Source organism: Marmota marmota, unplaced genomic scaffold, assembly GCF_001458135.2.
Source record: "Marmota marmota marmota unplaced genomic scaffold, marMar, whole genome shotgun sequence".
Classification (NCBI taxonomy): domain Eukaryota; kingdom Metazoa; phylum Chordata; class Mammalia; order Rodentia; family Sciuridae; genus Marmota; species Marmota marmota.
This window is the reverse complement of record NW_025999991.1, coordinates 3,322,178-3,334,677: the sequence shown is the minus strand read 5'-3', so window position 1 is coordinate 3,334,677 and position 12,500 is coordinate 3,322,178. Positions and strand designations below refer to the sequence as shown.

The window sequence follows — 12,500 nt, the reverse complement described above, 5'->3', positions numbered from 1 at the left end:
AGCTGTTGGGGCCAGACATCACATTAATTTTCTCTAAAGTTGTCTTTATCAAGTGTCATTTCAGTGATCAATTACCAATTATCCATTCACCTCTCCCTTTTGCTGATGGTAAAAGCTGGGTTTCAGAGTCAATAAGCAGAGCCACATAGCACTCAGCATCTCTGCCAAGCCAGTGGATGATTCGTTTCTACACCACAGGTTCAGGACCTCCTGTAAGCCCCCTTGCCTTTGAGTGCAACTTAGGCTCTGAAGGACATCTTTCCTGTCCCCAATTCATGAAACTTCCTTAAACTTACTAGCATGCTTTGATATCTGACTCAGGTCAAGTAATTTTCTTTGGTAAAATGTGTCCTTCCCACCCTTGCCCCTCCCCCCCGTTAGTTGCTGCATCTTCTCCTCAAACCCTTAGGACATTTTACATTTCATGGTAGTTTTGACATACTTGAATCTCATAAAGAATTATTTTAAAAAATGAAAAAATTCTTCAGAGCCTGTGTTGTATGCTACTTTCTAGATTTGTACTATATGTAGCCTAGGCTTGAAGCATACATCCTAAATTGTTTTAATTATACAAAATTCAAATGATTATGATTATCTATGATGTTTGGGTATTAAAAGGTGAAAAATAAATGAAGAATTTTACATGGTCATTGTTAAAAATATTTTTATTGCATTGCAATTGGAATGATTTATCCAAAAAGAAATTGAGGTATGGAAGTGATTATTGCTGCTGAAGCATAGCTGAAAGAAAGAGGAATAAATGAGTTCTCATTATTAATCAGGTGATAAATGAGCATCAGGTTATTTACCCTCGACCAAGGACTTTTTAAAGAATATATACCAGAAATTCCTCAATGTGATACTGCCAAGATGCATGGATGTCTACTTTTCAGGAGCCAGGCTCCTCAATTACTAATGCAACCTGCAGCTCCTGGTATTTTAAGAGTAGAGTTTTTCACCCAGGTGATTGGCTTGCACTGCAAAACCTTGGAACAAGCAAGGGAAGTAGGCTTCATCCACTTGTCCTCCAGAGATGAGAGTGGGGAGGTCTAGTTCTAAGAGCAGGTGCTCACTGTAGCAGCCTTTGGAGCAGCTAACCTGAAAGCATCAACCCCCAGGGCTCGGTATGGTCCTGTGGTGACAAGGAGCCTGTTTGGGGTGGTTATGTCATTCCTGATGCATCCATGCCCTGTTGGTCTGAGAACACAGAGTCTAAAAAGAGATAAAGCATAGCATAATGTGCTCTGTTCTTCAGTTGTCATATCTGACTCAAAACAAGGGTTTTATTACTTAAAATTATGTTTTTTCCTAAATGAGCTTCGGAGCTGAGTTTCATTATTCTGCAGTAATCTCTGATACATATGAAAACTCATGCACACAAAAGCTCTCTGAAGCAAGGAAAATATTTTATTTTACATCTCTTCAAACTAATGAGGTTTTCATGTGACCAATGATGTGCCTTCCCGTCAACATCACTACCACATTTTGAATCAAGGTATTTACAAAAATTTCAGCTTTTTCCCCCCACTTTGATTGATTCCTGAACAAAGAATGCTCTTTTTGATGAACTCATCAATAATATTTTAAGTGAAAGGAACCTCCAAATGCTTAGATACTGATGTGAATTTCATTTCATTATAATGATCAATTCTTTTATTGCTATTTTAGAAATGCCTTTAGTGGACATGTTTATCATATTTTGTGCAAAATGCAAGCATTTGTGTCATAATGATTTCTCACTTATAGAGATCAGAATCTATCAATTCATATCTACAAAGAAATTACCATATGTTCTCCAAAGAGGTATGCATAAAGAACTTTAATATTTTAAACACCACTGCACATATTTTAATGAGGAAAATGAAATTTTTATTTATTGAAAATAGTGTTCTACTGCTATTTATAATTGAAAAAATTAATGATTCTTTAAGAAATCTTTAATCACTTTTCTAGTAATTAAATTCTTTTGCTTGTATTTATTGAGAAGGTAAAATAAGAGTTGCCATACACATTCCTCATGGTTTTGAATAACTATGTTTTCAATGGGGGAAAAAATCATGGTTTTCAGTGAGTAGAGAAATAAAATTTAGTCTGATTGATTTAGAGGAGAGATATGCAAAAAACGCTTAAACAATACAATAGGATTTGTACTGGAAATATACTAGTGTAGTTTTATTCCTTATAAGGTCAAAGTACAAAGAAATCAGCTTAAATTCTAAGACGAAAACTGAAGGAAAGATTCTAATAATTGTGGCACACCAATGTGGTAACGAGGACAGGCTACACAGTAAAACAACCCACACAGCCCCCTTGCAACAGTCCTGCAATGCAGTGTCCTTGGATTTTCAGCTTTTGAATATTCCATACAATTGACCCATGTTCACCATGTTGTCCGACTTGGGAGTTAAGAAGAAAACAATACAGATAACAAATGTCAAATGATTTTATCATGCACATAACACATTTGTGATAACTGTACATGTTATCTATGAGGATACTTGGGATCCTTAAATACAAACAAACAAGTAAATGGATGTTTTCTAGTAATTTATAGAGGCTGCAGAAGTCGTATTGACTGTTTGCTATGGCAGGCAAGAGTATAGCTGGTTTTAGGAGAGGGTGGGACACATTGCACTGAAAAGATGATTGCTTAACACAGTTAGAATGGCATGTAGGGGTCAAAAAGAGTTGGAGGAAATCAGAAAGACAGGTAAAGACAGGAGACAGTATGCAGACAGAGCTTGTCACATTCTGGAAACTGCACTGCAGTCGGTATGTCTAGAACAGCATGGGGCTAAGTGCCTCAGCTCCAAGGGCCTGCTGTCAGGGTCACCACATCCCAAGATCAGCCCCTAAGCAAACATGCAGGTCAGAAGGGTTTTGTAAGAACAGTGATGCAGGTTCATGGAGATTATAAGAAATATGTCTAGAGGCAGCCCTGTAATAATTCAGTGAAAAATTAAAGCTTTAATTAAATGCAGTTGGTAATAGAGGAAAACATTGTTTGGATTAGTTCTTATATTTTATGTATATAAACAAATACATATACATATAAAAACATGTGCCCTATAGAGTCATGGTAATAAAAGTTACAGTCTTTTTCCCTCAAAATTCACATATATCTGAAAAGTATAAGCAAAAAGGCATACATGGAGTCTACATTTTAAAAATGAAATCATATGCCATCATCATTATATGTAGCTACAGAATTAAGTTCACACGTACTTTGTATTATTTCAGTACTGATCTATATTCATTAGACTTTCTGAATGATGAACACGTGTGGATCTCTTGTTTTTGTTTTTCCTTAATGAGATTTACAGGTCGAAGAATCTTGCATACTCTTATGTAGCTTTCCAGCTTGATTTAGTCTTACCTGAATATGAAAGATGTATAATACTATAAGGTGAGGAACCTTGTTAGATCACGCTGGGGCCACCTCCAGGCATGGGAGGTGATCCTATAGGGCCACTGAGCAATGTCCAAAAGTAGAAGCCGAGGTAGGTGACAGAACCTGTTGTTCCTGGCAGGTCCCTGGCAGCCATGCATGAGGGACCATGAGGAGAAGTGTCCGGTCCCTGGGCCCACAGCAGTGAGAGGGAAGAAAAGAGGTGTGAGGCTTGATGGTTCAGTGATTCATCTTGCTTGATTTTTTTTTCCTGCAACTACACTAGAAATTTATAGATTTTCCCCTGGAAAATGCAATGACATTCTTAGGTGTATATTTTCTGGATGCTTGTTTACAGTTTGGCCCATACCAAATGGTCATTTAATCCAGATATCTAAGCGGAGCTGATCCTTCTGGAGAAAGTGTGCTTGAACAACCTAGACCCCTGGGTAATCGGGGAGAAGACCTCACATCCTGAGCACCCCAGCCTGGCGTGAGGGGATGACAGCCTATCGATACCTGGATATGCAGGGATCAGGCACCACCGGCCCTCACCACTGCTTCTGCCTGTCACTGCCACAAACCCAGCAGAATTGCCATCCCCTTTGCTTTCAGCTTTAATACCCAGAATTTCATCCGACTCCTTTTGGGCAGACATTACCTGAAGTTGACTCAGGATTCCAAGATTTCCACAAGGCTTTTTGATTTTTTTCATTGTGATAGTCTTAAAAAAAATGAACTCACCAATACTACAAGCCTGTGCTGACTTGGATATTAGAAGCAACTCTACTCTCTTCCACCCACTCAAAGTTTTCCTTTATCATCTGGAGCCCTTCAAGGGTAATTTCTCTGAGGTCACCATGACTGTCTTTTGACCATCCTTCATCTCCTAATGGTGAATTTCCAGGAATTATTACCAATAAAATCAGAAACAGCAATTTCTCTGGTAGTTACTATATCAGCACTGAATTTGGTTGACCAGTGTACAGTTCTGGGATAATCAGGATTTCTCCAGTAATTCAGAAATACCCCTTGTTGCATGGCTATGATACCGACTTCAGTTTGGCCTATCATGAGTTCAGCAAAGCAAAATTATGTGGCAATTAGCTCTTCCTTAGATCACTGTGGGTCATTATTTCCATCATCCTTGAAAAACATATTCAATTTAGGGGACAAAACTTATATCCTTCCTTGATACCAAGATCTCCTTTGAGAAAACAACCAGTCACTATTTTGCAAACCCATCTAGTTGGAATCATTTCACACGGGGCACAATGAGCTCTCTCCTCATGTTTTCTGTTGAGAGCAGTTCTGACAACTGCTTCCCGTGACAACTTAAACACAACTGTTCATTTTATTTGGAATTGCAGCTTATCCTTCAGGTGACTCTTTCTAGCTGTGTTTCTTGCTATAGTCTGGGTCTTGAAATGCAAGAGGATTTTTCTTGGACTGTCTAACAATTCAAGGACTTCTTTTGTTTTACCCCGATAAGGTGTTTAGTGTTTTAAAATAATGTTAAGTATCTTGGATATCACTGTTATCTAGAGTGGGTTGGGAACAGTGACCATACCGGAAAGAAAGACTGAAATTTCAAAATGGCAAGTTGGTTAGACCTCAATTTACTTTACACTTTTAAAATTCCATTTTATTTGATCAGAGGTGTGACTGACTCAGAAAAGGCAATTTAAGATTATACTTTTTTTCATGTTAGGTTTGCAGTTGTAAAAAGTATATAAGGACACAGAAATAAAACCCATTTCATACACTTGGAGGTCACATAGGGCCAGGATGCTGGGTAAATGAATTTGAAGGTGAACATTAAGTCTATACATTTTAGCATGAAATTCCCATCATGCAATGGCACTGCTTGCAGAATTTCTATGTCATCTAAAGTTGGAGAAAAGGCCTGAAATCAAGTAACAGATGGAAACTGGCTAAAGTAATTAAGCATTGAGAATTCAATTCCTCTTTACAGCTGCACAGAATGTTAAATCATGCATTTGACCAATGAGATCAGGCAAAGAGAGAAATGTATTTCTGCTCACAATAATACATATATTTAATGTATTCAAAGTACTTCTGAACTCAGATATGAACCCTGGATATCACCATGGTAAGAGTAATTTTATTTTATACCATTTAAATCCTGTAAAATATGCCTGCAGCGAATTTTGAGTTCTAAAAGCAATTATAATATTATTATTTGTTCTCAGTGTCTTGTATTTTAGTTCAAATATAAAGAACGCTTCTCTAGCTAAATCATATTTAGTCAGTTCAGCTGCCAAATAATAAGGGACATGAAAAGAAATAGATTTATTATTATTCAAACAGGTGGCACTGAATAAAATATTCTAGCCATAACATTGTTTGGGAAGTGAAGTTTTGTATGAATCTAAAATAGCTAAATTTGTAATGGTAAATTCTATAACAATGACTAAGGAAGAACTTACATATTCAGGGTATCTAGTCTTACTTGTCTAATTAAAATGTTATATAATACACAAATTTAACAGATGTAGCCTTTGTATTGCATTATTACTCATAATTTAATTAAAATATTTTAAGTATCATTATCTCCTTTTAATAACAATTTGATCAGTTGTAGCAACAAAATAAATATTTGATTATAACCTAAAGCATGGGAACACAGCTCCATGAGTACACAGTATTATAAATAAATGACTTAAAAAAATCAATGAAGGGGCTTTATAAATATCCTATTTAGAAGAATAGCAAATAATTTAGGTAGCTACCCTTTCTCGTAAGGAGGGGAATCCTAACTTTCCACTTAATGAAATTTGCACTGAGTGTAGTGACTTCCATCCAAAGAGAACATCATGTGGGGAAGAGAAACTTTTCATTGGAGAAGACTGACAAATACTACCTAAGTCACATGATCAGAGCTAACATCAATGGTGATACAGAGAGTAGGTACTCTTGATGTGATGCTAGGAAAGTGGTACTTTACCTTATGGTCTTCCTCCCAAAACAGATAATCTAATAATGAGCAAAATTTCAGACAAATTCCAATAAAAGAGCATCCTACAAAACAAACATCTGGCTAGTACTTCTTGACACTATTAAAATCAACAAAAAACAGAAGCATCTGAGAAACCATCACAGTCAAGAGGAACCGAAGAAGATGTAATGACTGGAAGTAATGTGGTATGCCCTGGATGAGACACTAGAAAAGGAAAAACTGACAAAACTCAGGAAATCTGAGTCAAGCGTGGACTTCAGGTAGTGATGGTATGTTGATACTGTTGGATTAAATGTAGCACAAGTACCATACTGATGAGAGGAATTAATAATAGCAAAACTGCGTGCAAGGTATATACACTATCTACTCAATTTTTATATAGATCTAAAATTATTCAAAATAAAGAGCACTGAAAATAAAATTTAAAAATAAACATTACATACACATTGAATTTGAAGAATCACTTGAACATATGACCTGGTATAATGAGAAAAATATCTAGAGAACAATGATATTAATTAACTAACTCAAACTTTCTGTGTCATATGTATTTCTTTTTTAATTAATAACAAACTTGAACTTATTAATTTTTCAAGGATTAAAATGCTAATGCAAACATGCATAAATTACAAAATGAAGAGCTAAATTTTATTTGCTGACAAGTTGCTAAAACACCCCTTCAATTCGCAAATTTGTATGTTAGGTGCTTTTTGGTCAATTTAAACATAAGTTTGTCACAAGAAAAGGAATTTATCTTTGAACTAATTTCTGTCTTTCTCATTGGTATGTCAAGAACATTTCCTGCTCAGCACAGCCTTCAGAGTTGATGGGGTGTGTGTAGATTTACTTTCAGGGAAGGACTGTCAGTTATAATACCTGCTGTCTCATCACATGAATGCGTTAATATTCTGGTTGATCTCTCCCTCTTCTGAACTCCCAGAGTAACCTGCTCATGATCGTATTTCAGGTCTGATCATTGAAACATTTTTCCTGATGACTTCTAGCCTCTCTACTTCCTTCTTTGCAAAGGCGGTCAACAGAATAATGCTCCCCGCAAATGTTCAGGCTCTTGTCCTCAGAAGCTGGGAACATGTTGGTGATAAGGGAATCAAGGGTGTTGATAGAATTAGGTTGCTAACTTCAGTTTTGAAATAGGAATGTTACACTGTATTATTCAAATGACCCAAAATAATCTCTAAGGGCCTTAGGAGTGGAAGAGGGAGGTGGAAGAGGAGAGTTCACAGCTGACTCAGGCAGCAGTGGCAGAGAGGTACAGTGCTGCTGGCTGGGAAAGTGAAGGGTGGGTCACAGCCCAGGATAATGGCAATACCCTAGAAGATGGGAAAGGCAGTGGGGCTGTCTTCTCTGAACCTCCGGAACCATCTGCTGACACCTTGATTTTTGCCCACTGAGACCCATTTTGGACTTGGTAATTACAGAAATGGTACATAATAAATTCATGTATTTGCAAGTCATCTTTAATGTTTTAATAACTTGTTATGGCAGCCATGGAAAATGAATACAGTGCCCCAGACCTATCCCCTGCTATGCACATGTTTCCAGTAGCATTCCTTCAGGTTATCATGCCTTTATTTGTGCAAGTGTATTTTCCCAAGGATCATGAATCTTGGGCCAAGAGCAATGTATTACTTATGACTATAACTTAACAATGGCATATTTTGACCAGGTTTTTAAAATTCTAATTTATTATATATGACAGCAGAATGCATTGTAATTCATATTACACACATAGAGCACAATTTTTCATATCTCTGGTTGTATACAAATTATATTCACACCATTCGTGTCTTCATACATGCACTTAGGGTAATGATATCCATCTCATTCCACCATCTTTTTAACCCCCGTGGCCTCTCCCTTACCCCTCTTCCCTATCTAGAGTTCGTTTAATCCTCCCATGCTCCCCCTCCCAACCCCATTATGAATCAGCCTCCTTATGTCAGAGAAAACATTCAGCATATGGTTTTTTTGGATTGGCTAACTTCACTTAGCATCATATTCTCCAAGTTCATCCATTTACCTGCAAATGCCATGACTTTATTCTCTTTTATCGCTGAGTAATATTCCATTTGTGTATATATACCACATTTTCTTTATACATTCATCCACTGAAGGGCATTTAGGTTGAATAATTCCTAAATAGATGAATGATGTTCTCATAGCATGTGAAATAGTGATCCTAGTCTTTAAGGCAGAGGATAATTAAGCCTTGGAGGAAAACTCAGCTTTTCTGTTTCACTAGTTTTCTCATTTATAAATATAAGAATTGTGCTCTTGGTAGTTGTGGGTTTGAATGTTATAGTGAAATTAAATATTAAAACATGATGTAGATATAAAGTTTTATATTTCCATTTTGTATGGCAGCTAGTAGTATGGCTGTCACCCTTTGCCCATCAAATACCTGCCCCCAGTAGAGACCAGTCTCATTCACCAATTTACATCTCTTTTGATATAAATGTTTATTTATTTGTTGTTCAAAAATAGTTACATTTTAATACCAGTTTAATTAAATATAGTAACAATGTGTTTATGCAAAGAAGATAGAATGCATGAAGGGGAACCAAAGTTTCACTGACTTCATAAGTATTACTTTTTCATTCTCATATCTGGGCTTACACTTGGGAATGTTGTTTGTCCTTTATCTTTAGTGTTCTCAACATTATTCATGGCACTTTCTAGAAAATGAATATAGGTTGGATGATGCTGATGCTGATGATGGAATTATGGTTTGTCCAGCCTCGGCACTGAATATGTTAGTACTTCTGTTATCTGTATCTGAAGTAGCCGTTGATAGGCTCTGTGACCTAAAGGCCCACATCTATGGGATGCATTAGCCACTCTGCAACCAGGGAATGGCAACAGAAGGCAAATGTCCAGAGCCTGCCCAACATATTCAAGATGGGGACCTTCTTAGAGTACCTGGGGATCTCTCTGAGTTCCTCCCTCCTTTACCATGAAAACGCCATCTTCTGTCAGATTGTTCAAAATCCTCATGTTTTAACTGGTATCTTCCTTTGCTGAATATGAATTAAAAAAAAAACTGCAATAGCTCTCCTTTGAACTGAACAGAGGTATTTTGATTTTAAGGTTTCAATTAACTCTGAGATGAGAGAATCTGGCCACGTTGGAGAGCATTTCAGCCATCACTGAGCAAGTCAGGAAGGGGATCTAATTCACTCAGATCTCATCACCCAGGAAGCGGCACATTCTTCACCCCTCTGAGCCCGGCTCTGCTGTTCCTGTTACTCAGCACATCATTTTTGGGACATGAAAAGTACTTGACCCTGGGCTAATAAACAAAGTTCCAAGGTACCTTATTTTTGCCAAAATGAAGTTTATAATGAGATTCTTTCTTACATTATTTCAATTTCAGTGTTATTGTAAGATTTAATCAGTGTATTTGTAAAGCATGTTGAGATCATTTAAGAATGCAAGTCAACCAAGAAAAGATGTTTTCTGTCACTTTGCCTCTTCTACTTTGTACAAAGTAGAAAAATATACTTTTGGTATTTAAAGGGGAGAAGCATAGGGAGGCTGCTAAATGCTTTATGATAAAATAATGCAAATATAAAAAATTCATAAAAGCAAGCAGTCTTACCATGCAAACCATAAGGACTCTACTTGATGAACGGCACTTGTTCAGAATTAATGTTCACATTTTCACAAAGTTGTGTCTGTCATTTAGATTGAGGTGATTTCACTTTAGATTTGCCAGTTCACTTAACCTCATGATTCTCTTCTATAATGTTTTGTCATTTTTCAAATTTTCAATTTCTATACTGCTCTTTGGCAGCAATGATTCACTGCCTGGGGAAAGTGCTGGAGTGTGTGATATTATATCATAAGCAAAATCCCCACATTATTTTTAATATTTTCCTTCATCCTTTTCTATTGTCTAGAAACTTTAATGAAAACTAATTTTTAGTCATTTCTACATTTTACTGTTAAATTGGAAAGTATTCCTATTTCCTATTGATTACATCTCCTCATATGTGGGAAAACCATCTACAAACTACTTGAAATAAACTTTCAGAAAATGATTCCAAACTTGTCATTTATAGTCTTGAAATGTCAAGAGAGAAGAAGGAGAGAATTTTTGGTAAGCTAGTTATCTCCAAGTGTGTCACTACTTTTAGTCACAAGTGTGAGTCCCAGCAGACCGACCATCATTATCAGAGGACACATAGACAAAGAGGAAATCTTATCATTCTACCATATTTTCTTACTGATTTTGGTAACGGGACCAATTTTTTCCCATTTAGTTACTTCTATAAGCTTCACTAAACATTGAGTAGTCTCTTTCTTTTAATTCTTTAGTTTCCAGTATATTCAAGTGCTCAACAAACATCTAGACAGAAGCAAATGAACAGAAAACTCAACTTCTGAGAACATGTCTTAGATAAATCTAAAGAGCCGTTTTAAATGGAGGTACTTCATTCTTTAGTGTTAGAGGAAAACTTAGAGGAAGGAGGTCCTACATTGCAAAGGGGAATACAGAACTTTCTGTAAGGCTCCCCAAGGTGGTTTCTGCAATTATTGTCAGCCTGCCAAGAAGATGGAAAGCTAAGACAGGAGGTGAAGATTAGGAAAAGTTTCCTCTCTCAACTCTAAGTTCAGAAGAAGGGGCTTTACTTAGAAAATATATGTAGTTTGATATTTATTTCCTAGAGTTTCAAAGACCAAAGTTCAGCTCATACCTGAGAAACAAATGCACATGAAGTTGGTTGCCTAACTTGTGATCACAGGAGAAAGAGAGATGTGTGGCACATTCTGACTGTGTCAGCTCAGAATTGCAGGCGGGCTTCCCCTTGAGCTATGAGTGAGAGGAAACCAGCGCAGAGCTGCCACAGACCCTGTCCAGGAAGGCAGGTGGGACAGTATGGGAGATTCCATAAGTATGAGAGGGAGAAACAGAAGGAAGAAAGAGAGATGGGAGAAAGAGAGAGGAGAGAATATATAATATATAAATATTATAATATATGTATATTATATATTCTATTATATATATCAATATATATCTATTATATATATATATATATATATATATATATATATATATATTTAAACCCCTAGAAGAAGCTGAAGCAGCTGCTGAGAGTGTAGCACCAGAAGCTTAGGTCCTCCACAGTGGAGGGGTCATAGAGGGTGTGCTGCTCCCCAGCCCTCAGACCCACACAGCAAATAGGCTCCCCCGAGACATGACAGCTGTGGAGCGCTGCCAAGCACAAGACCAGGAAAACTCGAGTGCCTCTCTCATTCCCACCAGCCTGAGGGCTGGAGAGCTGAGAAACCCTTGCTGACCAGGCAGAGTAGAAACCTGAGGGGAGGGAAGTGGAGGAGAAGAATGTCCTTTCATGGCTATCTCATACCATGGTAGAGCAGGGGTGTGACAAACTTCCAGTGGAGCTTGAAGATTTATGTGTAACATGGATCAGAAAACTTATTCCTCCAAGAGGCTTTTGTATATAGAAGCACTGTATTTGTAGGGTTCAGTGCTATCAGCGGTTTCAGCCACTCAGTGGGGGTCTTAGAACATACCCCATGGATAGAGAAGGATCATCTATTTGTCTGTCTATCTATCTATCTATCTATCTATCTATCTATCTATCTATCTATCTATCATATATCATATATCCATCCATCCATTAGCTCTCCACCTGACTATGTCCATCATTATTGTCATCTTCATCAGATTTACATGTCTTCATCATCATTATCACATCTAACTCCACCTACTATTTACCATCTGTCAGTCACTGAATGCACATTGACACCTGATTTCAGAGCAACATGGCTAGGATTCTTTCCAGTCTTTCCTCTTTGCTTACCTGTATCTTTCTCTCACAGAGTAATACTTACTTTCAATTCTGTAATACACATAATATAGATTCATGAACCAAATTTCAGAATTTATGTATAGGTTTTGTTGTCTTTAGCCCTACAGTAGCAAATCAAAAGAGTGTTTTCAAAAAAAATTTATAGGTTAGTTCTTTCTTTCCCCACCACATTCATCCTTCATATTTTATAAAACTGGAATGGAGTTAGGTTAACTTGTTAATGTTGTCCTTTTTTGGTTTCTTTCCAAAGGGAAAAATATAAATATATATATAT

The 12,500-nt window shown here is 36.9% G+C and overlaps 1 pseudogene; it reads right to left on the bottom strand.

Annotated features, from left to right (window-relative positions):
• Positions 1-3,740: 3,740 nt before the first annotated feature.
• On the bottom strand, positions 3,741-4,884 carry LOC107153963 (annotated as a pseudogene).
• Between the last annotated feature and the right edge of the window lie 7,616 nt (positions 4,885-12,500).